The sequence below is a fragment of the Crotalus tigris genome, unplaced genomic scaffold (assembly GCF_016545835.1).
Source record: "Crotalus tigris isolate CLP2741 ecotype Arizona unplaced genomic scaffold, ASM1654583v1 scf7180000018371.15429387391:27106975, whole genome shotgun sequence".
Lineage (NCBI taxonomy): Eukaryota > Metazoa > Chordata > Lepidosauria > Squamata > Viperidae > Crotalus > Crotalus tigris.
In genome coordinates this window covers 14073230-14085174 of record NW_024096970.1, presented here as the reverse complement: position 1 = coordinate 14085174, position 11945 = coordinate 14073230, and the positions used below count along the sequence as shown (strand labels likewise).

The 11945-nt window shown below is 39.3% G+C and overlaps 1 non-coding gene across 1 annotated transcript; it reads right to left on the bottom strand.

Annotated features, from left to right (window-relative positions):
- Window positions 1-625: 625 nt before the first annotated feature.
- LOC120311884 lies at window positions 626-741 on the bottom strand. Its single transcript, XR_005557753.1, has one exon. It is a non-coding gene; the product is annotated as a U5 spliceosomal RNA (small nuclear RNA).
- Between the last annotated feature and the right edge of the window lie 11204 nt (window positions 742-11945).

The window sequence follows — 11945 nt, the reverse complement described above, 5'->3', positions numbered from 1 at the left end:
ATGCATTAATAGCTCAGTATTCAGGTCTGGCATTTTTCCCAATTCGGATTTAAAAATAAACACACAGAAAATATTGTAATTGTTTATGTTCACAGCATCTTGCAACATAGGGAGATTTCATCATCATTTTCTCCTAATTTATATAACTGTTAAAGTAAAGTGCTGAACAGTGTTTTTTTTTATTGAAAAGTTTATACAATATACATCCCAAGACCCACCCACCCCTATCCCCCCTACCCCACTTCCCAGAGCTGAGTACAGGGTTACAAATAAACAATCAAACTCTAAAAAACATTATCCAACTATACAAGTAACCAAGTCCATAACACACTTTAACTCCTTTATAACATAAATATAAACAAATTAAAAATAAACATAATAATATAAACAAATCAATATTGTTAAACCATACTAAAACTAATAAAAATTAAAAAATAAACTATTAATAATACTCTAAAATTTACTCATAGGCTAAATGAAACTTTTTAATCCCATATTTATTCTGAATATAATCTATCCATCTTCTCCAAACCGAAATATATTTTTCTTGTGAATGGTCCTTCAAGTAAGCAGAAATTTTTGCCACTTCTGCTAAATTTGACACCTTAAGCGTCCAATCTTCTATAGTAGGCAAAGAATCTTTCTTCCAATATTGCCCTACTAATAAATAAATGTTCCTCTCCACGGAAATCTTTAGTAAAAGGCGAAAGATTTATACGATCTGAAGAGAAACCAGAGTATGAACTGAACAGTGTTTCTTTAACGCAATCACTAGAACCAAATAATATCGTTTTCTGCAAAGGTTTAAAAAACTTTTCTTCTGTTTAGTTTTGGATCCTTCAAACAGCAAATATTAGGTTCCTCAATTACATTTCTTTCAGAATTTACAGCAACAAAGGGATTTTAATCTTTCTCACTACATCAGTACAACATGGTTAACCTAATCAGCTACTAAGCAAACATTTCACTTTTAAATTTGAAAGTACACTATCTACAGTATGTACCAGTAATAAAGGGCTAATAAAGAGGAAATAATCATTTCTGACCCAGTACCTTAACAATATTAACAGGCTTCAGAGTGTCCAGTGACACACTGCAGTTCTGAGCATTACTAGGGCACATCAGCCAGGCCTTGAGAGTGAATTTTCTCTCCCATTGCTTTGCTTCCTGGTCGGTTCCAATATTATCTGAAGAATCATCTCACCCCAATGAGATTGGCCCGCCCCACTGTCTCCGGCACTGTTTCTTTGGAGCCCATCAACCATGGAATTTTGGCAAGCGAGGTCAAGGAAAAGAGCCTTCTCTGCCATGGCCCCCTTCCTCTGGAACACCTTGCTAATGGAGGTGAGAACCCTCTCCATTCTTCTGGCCTTAAAAAAGCCTTTAAATATGCCTTAGCTGGTTAGCATGGGGGCCCAATAGAGGCATTTTGTGCTGGAGGGGATTAGCTGAGTGAGAAACAAAAGCCCATCTCCATACCACTCTAAAGGTGCTTTTTCAAAAGGCAACTGGACTTTTCTTGGTTTTTTTCCCTTGAAAACAGTTCGCTTCTCATCCAAGAAGCTTGTTCAGTTCAGCTTCGTGGATGAGAAGTGAAATGTTTTCAAGGAAAAAAACCAAGAAAAGTCCAGTTGCCTTTTGAAAAAGCACTTCTGGGACAACCATGACCTGGATGACTGAAAATCTCCATAGACATCTGTGCTCTTAGTTTTTAATCTTTGCTTCATTTTGTTAGCTTGTAATGCTTTTTATCTTTGTTATCTGCCCAGAGTTACTCAGGATAGTGTGACAGGCAGCATATAAATTTCATAAATAAATATTGATACTGCCCTGCAGTCAACTATATTCCACATTCCCACCCTAGTTATAAGAACTAGGGAATAGTATGCAAGAATACACATGTGCATACTTTCCATCTGTGAAATGTTAGAATGGGACTACTTTTAAAACTTCTTTTTGCTTTTCCGTGTCACTGATCTGTTGTCAGACATAAATCCTTGCTAAAGCTTTGGCCAAGGCTATGTGCCAATGACACTGTAGCTTTTGCAGTTCATGCTATGGATCCAATGTGAATATTTATAGTCCCTCTGCTTTGCTTCACTTGGATCCCCTGGGCTGATTAATGTGAAGTATTCTCTGACACACTTTAGACCAAACAGGCCCACTGGCGCTTGCTTTGTTCCTGGTAGCGAGTCTCTTCTAGCAGACTTTCAAATTCCCACCAGGTCTCCTGCATCTGCAAGACAAGGCCAAAAATGCAAAGAGGGAGAAAAAGCTTCTACGTCAAATTCCAGCCGAGAAGCATTGAGAAATACTTGGCTGGAAATCTATAAAAAACATCCCCACTCACAAAATTCTTGTCCCCAAAAGCCAATTAAGCTCCCTGATAGTTTTTCACCTTTGAGGAAGGTGCCCTTACTCTCTTCTGTTTCTCAAATGTTTCCTAAATGCATATGTTTTGTACAATCTTGGCTTTAAGTTAGAAGGAAAATGAGTTTTCTGAAAGAATACGGGAAGAGAAGGGAACAAAAAAGAGGCTGGATTCATATATCACGCTAAGTTATACAGATAGTCCACAACTTAAGACTGTAATTGAGCCCCAAATTATGGTTATATGTCATGCCAATCGTTAAGCAGGTCAACCTATGACCATGACTGATTTTATAACTTTTTTTTTTGCAGTGGTCACTAAGCAAATGCAGCGATTGTAAAACAAATGCCACAGTCATAAAACAAATGCCATGGTTGTTAAATGAATGCCATGGTTGTTCAGCAAATCCATGTGGTTTCATTCTAAATCACAGACTTTTGACTGCAGATCCTGCAAACAGCTGTAAATGTGGGCCTGTTGCGAAAAGCGCACTAATATGACAGGTTGGTCCATTGTAACTTCAAATGGTCACTAAAGCATTGGTTGTCCCAAGGGTGCAACTGGACTTTCTTTTTTCTCTTTGAAGATGTTCCACATCTCATCCAAGAAGCTTCTTCAGCTCTGATGCCACCTGGAGGCTTATCTGTGTTCCAAGAAGACTCCACACCCATTTGCATTACTCAGGTGACCCTGATGACACAGAAAAGCCTCCAGGTGACCTCAACGACTCTCTAAAATAATTTAAAGGACCAGCTGTTTGCAAGGAATATAAATCCTTCCATTTTCCACCATCCGGTCAGAGCTGAAGAAACTTCTTGGATGAGAAGAGGAAACATCTTCAGATAGAAAAAAGAAAGTCTCGCTGCCTCGTGAAAAAACACCTTTGGGATAACCATGACCTGGATGACTGAAAATCTCCATAGACATAAGGCATTGGTTATAAGTGAGGATTACCTGTAATGCAGTTTGTTGGTGCTATGTGAACTCAGACACTAGTTTTTAAATGATGACTCATGGCATAACATACTGTGTGAATCCAGCCAATTTTGTTTAATAGAAGATAGAATGTATAGAACATGGAATAATAGAGTTGGAAGGCACTTGGAGGTCTTCTAGTCCAAAAGACCTTATACCAGATAAATGATTGCCCAGTCTCTTTTTGAAAGCCTCCAGTAATGGAGCACCCACAACTTTTGAAGGCAAGTTGTTCCATTGGTTGATTGCTCTCACCATTAGGAAGTTTCTTCTTGGTTCTAGGCTGCTTAATTAAATTATGAATAAGCAAACTACCACATGTTATGTGAACATAAAGTGGACTTGCCCCATCTCCCTAGACCAGTGGTGGCGACCCTATGGCACAGGTGCCAGAGGCGGCACTCAGAGCCCTCTCTGTGGGCACGCAAGCTGTCACCCCAGTTCTAGGCCCTCAGCTGGGTTTTATAAAACCTTTTTGCTTTAGGCCTCCGCTGCCGTGTGCAAAAAAAAAAAAAGTTCAATCAATCAGTCAATTTCAACTTCTCGTGGGAAAAAAAAGATCTTGCAAAGTTGGAATTGATCGATTGGACTTTTTAGTCCCACCTAGTCTGCCGTTACCACCGCAGCCACACTCACCCAATGGGCCACACCCTTCCAATTGGCCACACCCAGCCAATGGGCCACACCCACCCAGCACCCGACGATGCATAAGTGGGTTTTGGGTTGCAGTTTGGGCACTCGGTCTCTAAAAGGTTCGCCATCACTGCCCTAGATATTTAGATTCCATATTTTTTTCTACAAAGGGGATCCTCTGATATGCGGAGGATTATGTACATGTGCAATGCATGGACAGATACAATTTTGGATATGGGGAAGATATAGTGGTTATGTACAGAGTTCTTTTTAGAAAATCTGTAATTTGTCCTGAGACTTTTAATTACAAAATACTTTTAGTGTTAATGTCAATTTGTTTTAATTTTATGGAAAAAAATTTTTTACGTTTAGTTGTCCTGAGCAGAAAAGCAAGGTTTAAACTGAAGAAAGAAATGTGCATATATGTGATCAATCATTTCTGTTTTCTCCAATATATTGTATTTCCCCTAACTAACCTACTTTCAATTCTTGTTATCTTATTTCCTAAAGTAGTTTTAAATAGTTTGATTATGCCTTCTGTTGATGTCTTTCCAGGAATAATGAAATGCTGAGTTTACACATTTTCTCCTAATCTAGAAAAGAGTCTTAATAGGGTCTGATTAGATTTCTCATTATTTTGAGGGACAGAATGCATTGAATTATTGAACTCTGCCTGACTAAATTAGATTGTGCTACATCAGTGAGATCCTCTTGGGAATTTACATAAATACTATAATGAAATCTCAGCTAATTTCTGTTTCAATGCTGCCTTTTATTGGGGCTTTGCCTAGAGTTTCATATTGAAATATTCTGTAATAATGTGTTGGAAGCAACAAATCTCAGAAGCATAAACAAATCTAGAACAATAAATTTCCTAATATATAAGATCCAATTAGGATACAGAGGTTTTAGTGGCCATAAAAAATCTATGATCAATGGAAAGAATAATCAATTGTTTATTGCTGCTAGACTGCCACCCACCCTAATGTTTCATACAATACAAGTACTCCTCAATTTACAACCACAATTGAGCCCAACATTTCTGTTGCTAAGTGAGAGAGTTAAGTGAGCTTTGCCCCATTTTATGACCTTTCTTGCCATAGATGAATCACTGCAGTTGTTCAGTTAGTAACACGGTTGTTAAGTGAAGCTGGCTTCCTCATTAACCTCGCTTGTCAGAAGGTCGTAAAACAGACATGTCAAACACAAAGCCCGGGGGCCGGATGTGGCCCGCGAAGTGGTTTCATGTGGCCCGCGAAGAATCCTGGAAACAGTGAGAGAATGGGCCCCGCTGTCTTGGCCCTGGCCCAGGCCAGCCGGGAGCCAATGTACAATTTTCTGGTGGCCATCTATGCTGAAACGCATTCAGTCTTAGCTCCATAAGCCCCCCCCCACATGGCCTGAGAGGAACAGTGAGGCTCCTCCAGTGGGCCATGCCTTGGCACTTGCCCTGGTCCCACCCCCTTCTGCCAGAGACCTTCAGATCTGTCCCATTCCTGCCCAGGCCCCCACAGGCACCCTTGACGCGAACAATGTAGAGATGGCCACGTCCACCCAGTAGGCCATACCCATTCCATTCACGCCCACCCAGTAGACCACACCCACCCTGGCCACACCCACCCGGCCCCCTGAGGGCAACCACAATGCAGATGGAGAATTCCCATTCTGATCATTGCCTCTTGTTTATATGGTGGAGAAAAGGAGAAGGCATGTTTCATTGTGTTGATGTGTGGATGTTGTTGTGTTTGCCAAAAAAAGAGTCTCAGAAATAATGTCAAAAGAACATGATGTATTTCCCCCATTTCAGTACATTTTAATAAAGGTTGCCTCTTCTGAGGATTGGTGAATGGGACCAAAATTTTGGGGCAGGCAGTAGGACTTGTCAGACCTGCCCCAGCTAGGACCTGCCCATAGGAAAGAAAGACCCTCGACTCCATTTGGTTGAAGTGATAGGTTCTTTTACTAAGGATCAGTGGTTGCAGCAAAAGCAAGGCTAGATCTAAGTATTCCAGAGCAAAGAGTACAGGTTTTCCCCTTTCCCTGGACCTCCCCCCTTGACCAAGATTGTCAGTGTCCAATGACATCCCTGGGTGTGATGTTTTGGGAACTACTTTGACATTAGGCATGTCTTGAAATGGTTTCACATTCTTTCCCAGGCTAAGCATCCTTGGGCACTGGATTATTCCAGTTTGACACCTCTGGTTCCTGTCAACGAATTTTCCTTCCCCCTTACATCCTTCTTCTTTCCTCCTGCTCGGCTTCCCCAAATTCCTCTGCCGCCTCCTTCCATTTATGGCAGGATGGCAGCGAGGTACATTGAAATTGTTTGAATTTTATGAAAAAGCCTTTAACATTCTTTCCTTCCTGATTTCAACCCTAGTTAATAGGAAGAGAATGGATGGAGCAGACTACAAAACTGAAGAGGGGTTAATTCAAGTAGACTAACACATAGTCAGGAAACTCAGCATACAGGGACTTCATTTGTTCCTAATACGGACCTCCTATACCAGTGATGGCAAACCTTTTAGAGACCGAGTGCCCAAAAACTGCCCCTGCCCCGCTCCATCCACCCGCCCCCGCCCTGCTCTGCCCTCATCCCAGATCGCCTAGATGGCCCTGCAGTGCCATGGTGGCCACACCCTCTGACCGTGCCCTGCAGCATTAGCTGCCCAGCTGTCATGTGCTTGGCTGCACTGCTCCATGTGGGCCGCACCTGGGAGTGACTCTCCTCCCGGGGGGCTGCTGGTGAGGAGTGGGCTGCGGGGGGAGGCAGGGCTGGGGCGAAGGTGTGTGGGCCCATAGAGAGGGCTCCAAGTGCCGCCTCTGGCACTTGTGCCATAGGTTCGCCACCACTGTCCTATACTTTTCTTGTTTGAATTTAATGAAAGAATATCCATGCTAGATTTATCTATCCCTCAGTGGTTAACTAGAACTTAGTGGGAAGCCCAGAAGAAGTGAAAGCATTAAGGCAATATTTGAGAATAGTGTTTTCCTGAGATGTGGATTTTTATGGGAACAAATAAATCAGTACTTCAAATTCTTCTATAAAGAATGGCAATTCTAGCATTTTGAGCACATCACGTTTTCACTTTTACTGGAATTAATTTTATAACATATTATAATGATTTGGAGTGTGTGTGTGTGTGTATGTGTATGTGTGTGCATATGCGTGCTAGCAGTGTTTTCTTTTAAAAATAGTGTACTGAATTTCTTTCAATACTGTTTTTTCATTCCATTTCTTCCAATAATGAAACATTCAAGGATCACAATCTCCAGTGAAATATTTTTGTTTTTAATAAGTGTCTACTTCTGCAATTCTTGCATATGTTTTTATGCAAGGATGTTTTTATTACAGAAAGAATTATTTATAAAATTAAGTTTTACATAAATATATTTTAAAATAAGTTCTAGAGCAGTTTTAGAGCAGTTATGTAAAGATGGCTGGAAGTAGGACTAGCTTAGCATTGTGAGTTCATAACCATCATGTTAGTTTTTAACTTTATCTGCATAATACTCTGATTAATTATCATGACAACCTGGTTTTGTTGTGTGCTAGGTATTTCTAATTGGCCTAAAAGTCGTGTCCAACTCTAAGGCAGGGTGCTCATCTCCATTTCTTGTCCGAAGACATTTTCCATGGTCATGTGGCCAACATGGCTAAATGCCAAAGATAAACGGAACACTATTATCCTCCCACCAATAGTGGGTACCTATTGATCTACTCACATTTGCATGCTTTTGAACTGCTAACGGGGCAGGAGCTGGGGCAAGTAATGGGAGCTCCTGCCCTTGTGCAAACCTCAAAGTCTCAAACCCAGGCTGTCCGCTCTCCAGCTGACAAGCTCAGGATCTTTAACTACTGAGCCATTGTGCTCCTGGCCTTAAACTATCAGCATTTCAATCTTAATACTGATGTTTTCCATTCATACATTATTGAGATGATGCAGCTCCTTTGCTTGTGGATTCAAAGACCTTGATTCAATTAAACAAATAATTATTTTATTTGTTTTTTAATCTCTCTCTTCCTTCCTTGACCAAATACTATAAAACGTGTTTACTCTTTAAAATGCTGTGCATATCCATATTAAATAGATTAATGAATAATTTAATTCATGGAATCAGGGAACAAAGTGTTAAGAACTGAATTAGTTTCCCTATCATTTGTATTATGTATTGCACTGAATTATCTATACGGAGTCTTTCCAAATGTAATTATACTGATTTTGCTAAAGCTCAAAAATAATTCTAAATGACCTGCAAGAAAAATTCTACTGAATAATGACTTCCGGTTTGCCATTGCAGCCGTCGCGCCCATTGGAAGGTGAGCTCCGTCTTCCGTGTTCAGTTTCGCTCCACTTGGGGACCCTGGAAAGGGTTGAAAGTCGCCCTGTAGGGGTGATGAGCAAGGAGGGGACCCCCGCTTGATTGCAGGAGGGCGGCAGCTCTTCCACTCAATCCAGGGCAGCCCTCCAAGCTGGCAGAGGAAAGACCGGCCATAGTAATATGACCTGTCACTAGGCTGCAGACAGCCAAAGTCAAACTTACCACCAAGCACTTCGAAAGCAATGCGGATGAAACTGGGTGAGATCGATCTTCTCTTTACCGTAAGTACTTTCTTTTCATGTAAAAGCTGCTTGAAGTATTTTGCCCCCTGTGAGGAAAGAGGGAAAGGAATTTCTATCCCACCTTCTAAGAATAGTGGCGACTGACTACCCAGGGGAATTAAAGCACTAAAAGAACAACTTTAATCTAATTGGATTTATATGTTCCTGAAAGGACCAAAAATTTTCCTATTTTTATTGGAGACTTTTGCTTTTATTTACAAAAAAGAAATAAAATTGGAAAAAGGATTATAAAAATTTTGGACTTAAAAAACCTTAAATGACATCAGTGACATCTTGTGGCGAAGGTTGGTATTACAACTTGTTATTTCCTAAAAGAGACTTGGCTCGAAGCCTAGACCTTAGATAAGACTCTTCTGACCTTGGCACCACCTGTGAGAAACTCAGCTGTAAGAGAACAGCTGGGCAGCATAACTGGTCTACTTGAACTGTGAATGTAAACCTTTACTGACTTTCAGAGTTATATGTGGGGAATTGCTTTCCTATCTCTTTATTTGAGGAATATTGGTTACTATATGAGATGATGAAATACCTTGGACTATAAAATCTTGCTTGACAAATGATTTCTACTATAAAGATTATTTATAAACATGTGAGAGAGATGGATGAAGACCAGGAAAAGATCCTTTCCATGTTGAAAGCAATACATGAAACCATTCTTTCAGCTTACATAAGAACTAACATAAAAGATCAAGACACCAGCTTAGATACACAAACCCAAACTTTGACTACAACCAAAGAACTAACAACACAGAAGATAACAGAAGAAATGGATCAAATAGTAAGACAGAGGGCTCAATTGACCAACAAATACAGTTAATGGAAAATCCAGAAAAGGGAGTGACAATACTGAAGATGGAAGAGTTTCTATATAAATCAGAAGAAATTTGAAAAAGAAGAAGAACAGATTGAATGGAAGATAAACATATCAGGGCAATCATGGGGAATTGGAATAATAGGGAGACAACTTAATGAATACAAATGGGCTAGTCCTTCCAAAAAAAAATGGCAATTAAATGGTCTCCTTTATTTCAAATAACATATATAATAATAATTTACATAATAATTTATGCAAAAAAGGACCAGGATTTTAAATGGAAAATAATCCAGTTTAATGGTCAATTCCAATTGCGATGCACTCAGTAGAAGCTATTTGGAGACACTTCCTGTCCTCCTGTGTTCTCTCCTATATGTATAAAGGGCTACGGACTTTGCAACCTTCTCTTACCTGTCTTCCACTTTGGGACAAAGAGAATGTGAGAGCAAATAAAAGCAAATAAAAAAGAAATAAAAGTTGCATTAGTGTTGTTACAGAAGAGTGTCTGAGGAAGCTATATAGTGGATACTCACAGAGTTGAGAAGTAGCACAAACAAGTCTTTGCAGAACTAGGAACCATTGGACAATAGATTCTGGAGAGTTCACAGCAGACTATAGGGTAAATTATTTGTTAGCAAGATAATTATCTGTTCTATATCTGCCTGTATTCAACTGTAGTTTCCTTCAGGCTTTCAAAAAAACCAGTCACAACATAGTTCAATTTAGAGAAGGCATGGATACAGCCTTTCAATCACCCTTCACATGTACAGGAGCTTGGCTACAGTCGAATACATCTTTAGTCTATATTTATTATTCACACAAGTAAAAATATCCAAAATCCCAGATCTCACAATGCAAGTTAGCCTCCATTGCAGAAAATAAGTCTTTGTACATGGAGGATGACATGAAAAATTGGTACTAGGATGCTTATCTCTGTTGACCCCGCACACAGGTTTGTTATCATCAAATTCCTCAGGACCCACATGCATATACTGTAAACGCTTCTATTTCTATTCATCAGGAGCAGCTAAAATAACAAATATTAATGAAAGCATTCCACTATTTCTAAACTTGGCTCCAAGATTATTGCTATTCTAGCAAATCAGACCTGAAGTCATGATTTCATGATGGTTTTTCCATTTCTAGTTGATTAAGGGAGCAACAGGACAGATATTTCAGTTCAACTGTAATGACAATATTTCTTATTAATTTAACTACTGCTATTGTGGATGCAATCACTTATGAACAATAAACATGAATATTAGGTATTTCATCTGACATTGGTCATTGAGAGTATAATCTTTTCCAACTGATATTGCATAATCCAATATACATGGAGAAAACAAGTTTGGAAAACATTGGTATCAATCTCTTGCAATATGAGGGGGAGTAGAAGAAAGCCTTAAATCAAGGACTTTAATGTGACAACAGGTAAGCTATTTTCAGCTATAAAATCCTAGGAAGGCATGAAATTCTACTATATTCTTTATTCCATTACTATCAACTGAACAGAAGTGAGATCTGCATCCACATGGATAAACACAAACACTTATAAGCAACGTATTTTATGAGCCTGATATGTGCATCTAATTTTGTTTGCCCAAGTAGAACAGATTTGTTTAATCTGGAAATATTTGTCTAGGATGCGCATGCACCTGAAACAACTTGTGTTTCATTACTTTAAAATATATCTCCTTGGAAATTAAATTCTTCCATCACTGTGGAATGAAATAGTTTTACAATCCAGATCATCTCTGAAGAGATAAGACAGGTACCAGAAATAGAAATAAAACAAGAAAATCCTCTATTTTCCATTTATTAATGTATATTATGAAAATATTGTTGCCAATGTTTGATCCAATACCATGACCAAGATAACATATACAATTTTGTTAAAATTACCTGTGCCTTGTATGATATGCTTGGTTATAGTTGCCCATATTCTTAGAACCTTGCCCTGTGACTACAGCAATATCCTATATTGTCCTTGAAAACAGTCCTGAATCTGCAGCTGATTCCAAAAAAAGGATGGCAACAGAGTTAATCAGGGTTGAGCAATTCAACACATCAGCCATATTATTATCTGGGAAAGAAATTGTGGTAAAATTTTAGGAGCAACCACTGTAATCATCCTACCGGATGGTCAGTCTTGCAGGTATTGACAAACATTTCATTATTAATCAAAGAAGGTGGGATGATTCATGACACTGTATATAGGGCACGAGCTGGCATTTCCATTTTGCTCTGCCAGAAAGTACAGTTTTGCTAAATGAGAGTTCTGAGAGTACTCGTGCCCACCATGGAAGACAATTTGTGTGAGGTTCACCATTTCCATGTTTGTCCACTAACCAGCTTTGGGAACCCCATTTTGATGTGGGATATTGGATATGATCTCATGTCTATGTTATTGTTTAAACAGTGCATCTGTGTCCAACCTATATATTCACAATTGAACTCAAATATTACAAAACATTGTGCTCCTCCAGTGACCTCTTGTGAAAAGAAATCAACTTTTTCCTTTTCAGAA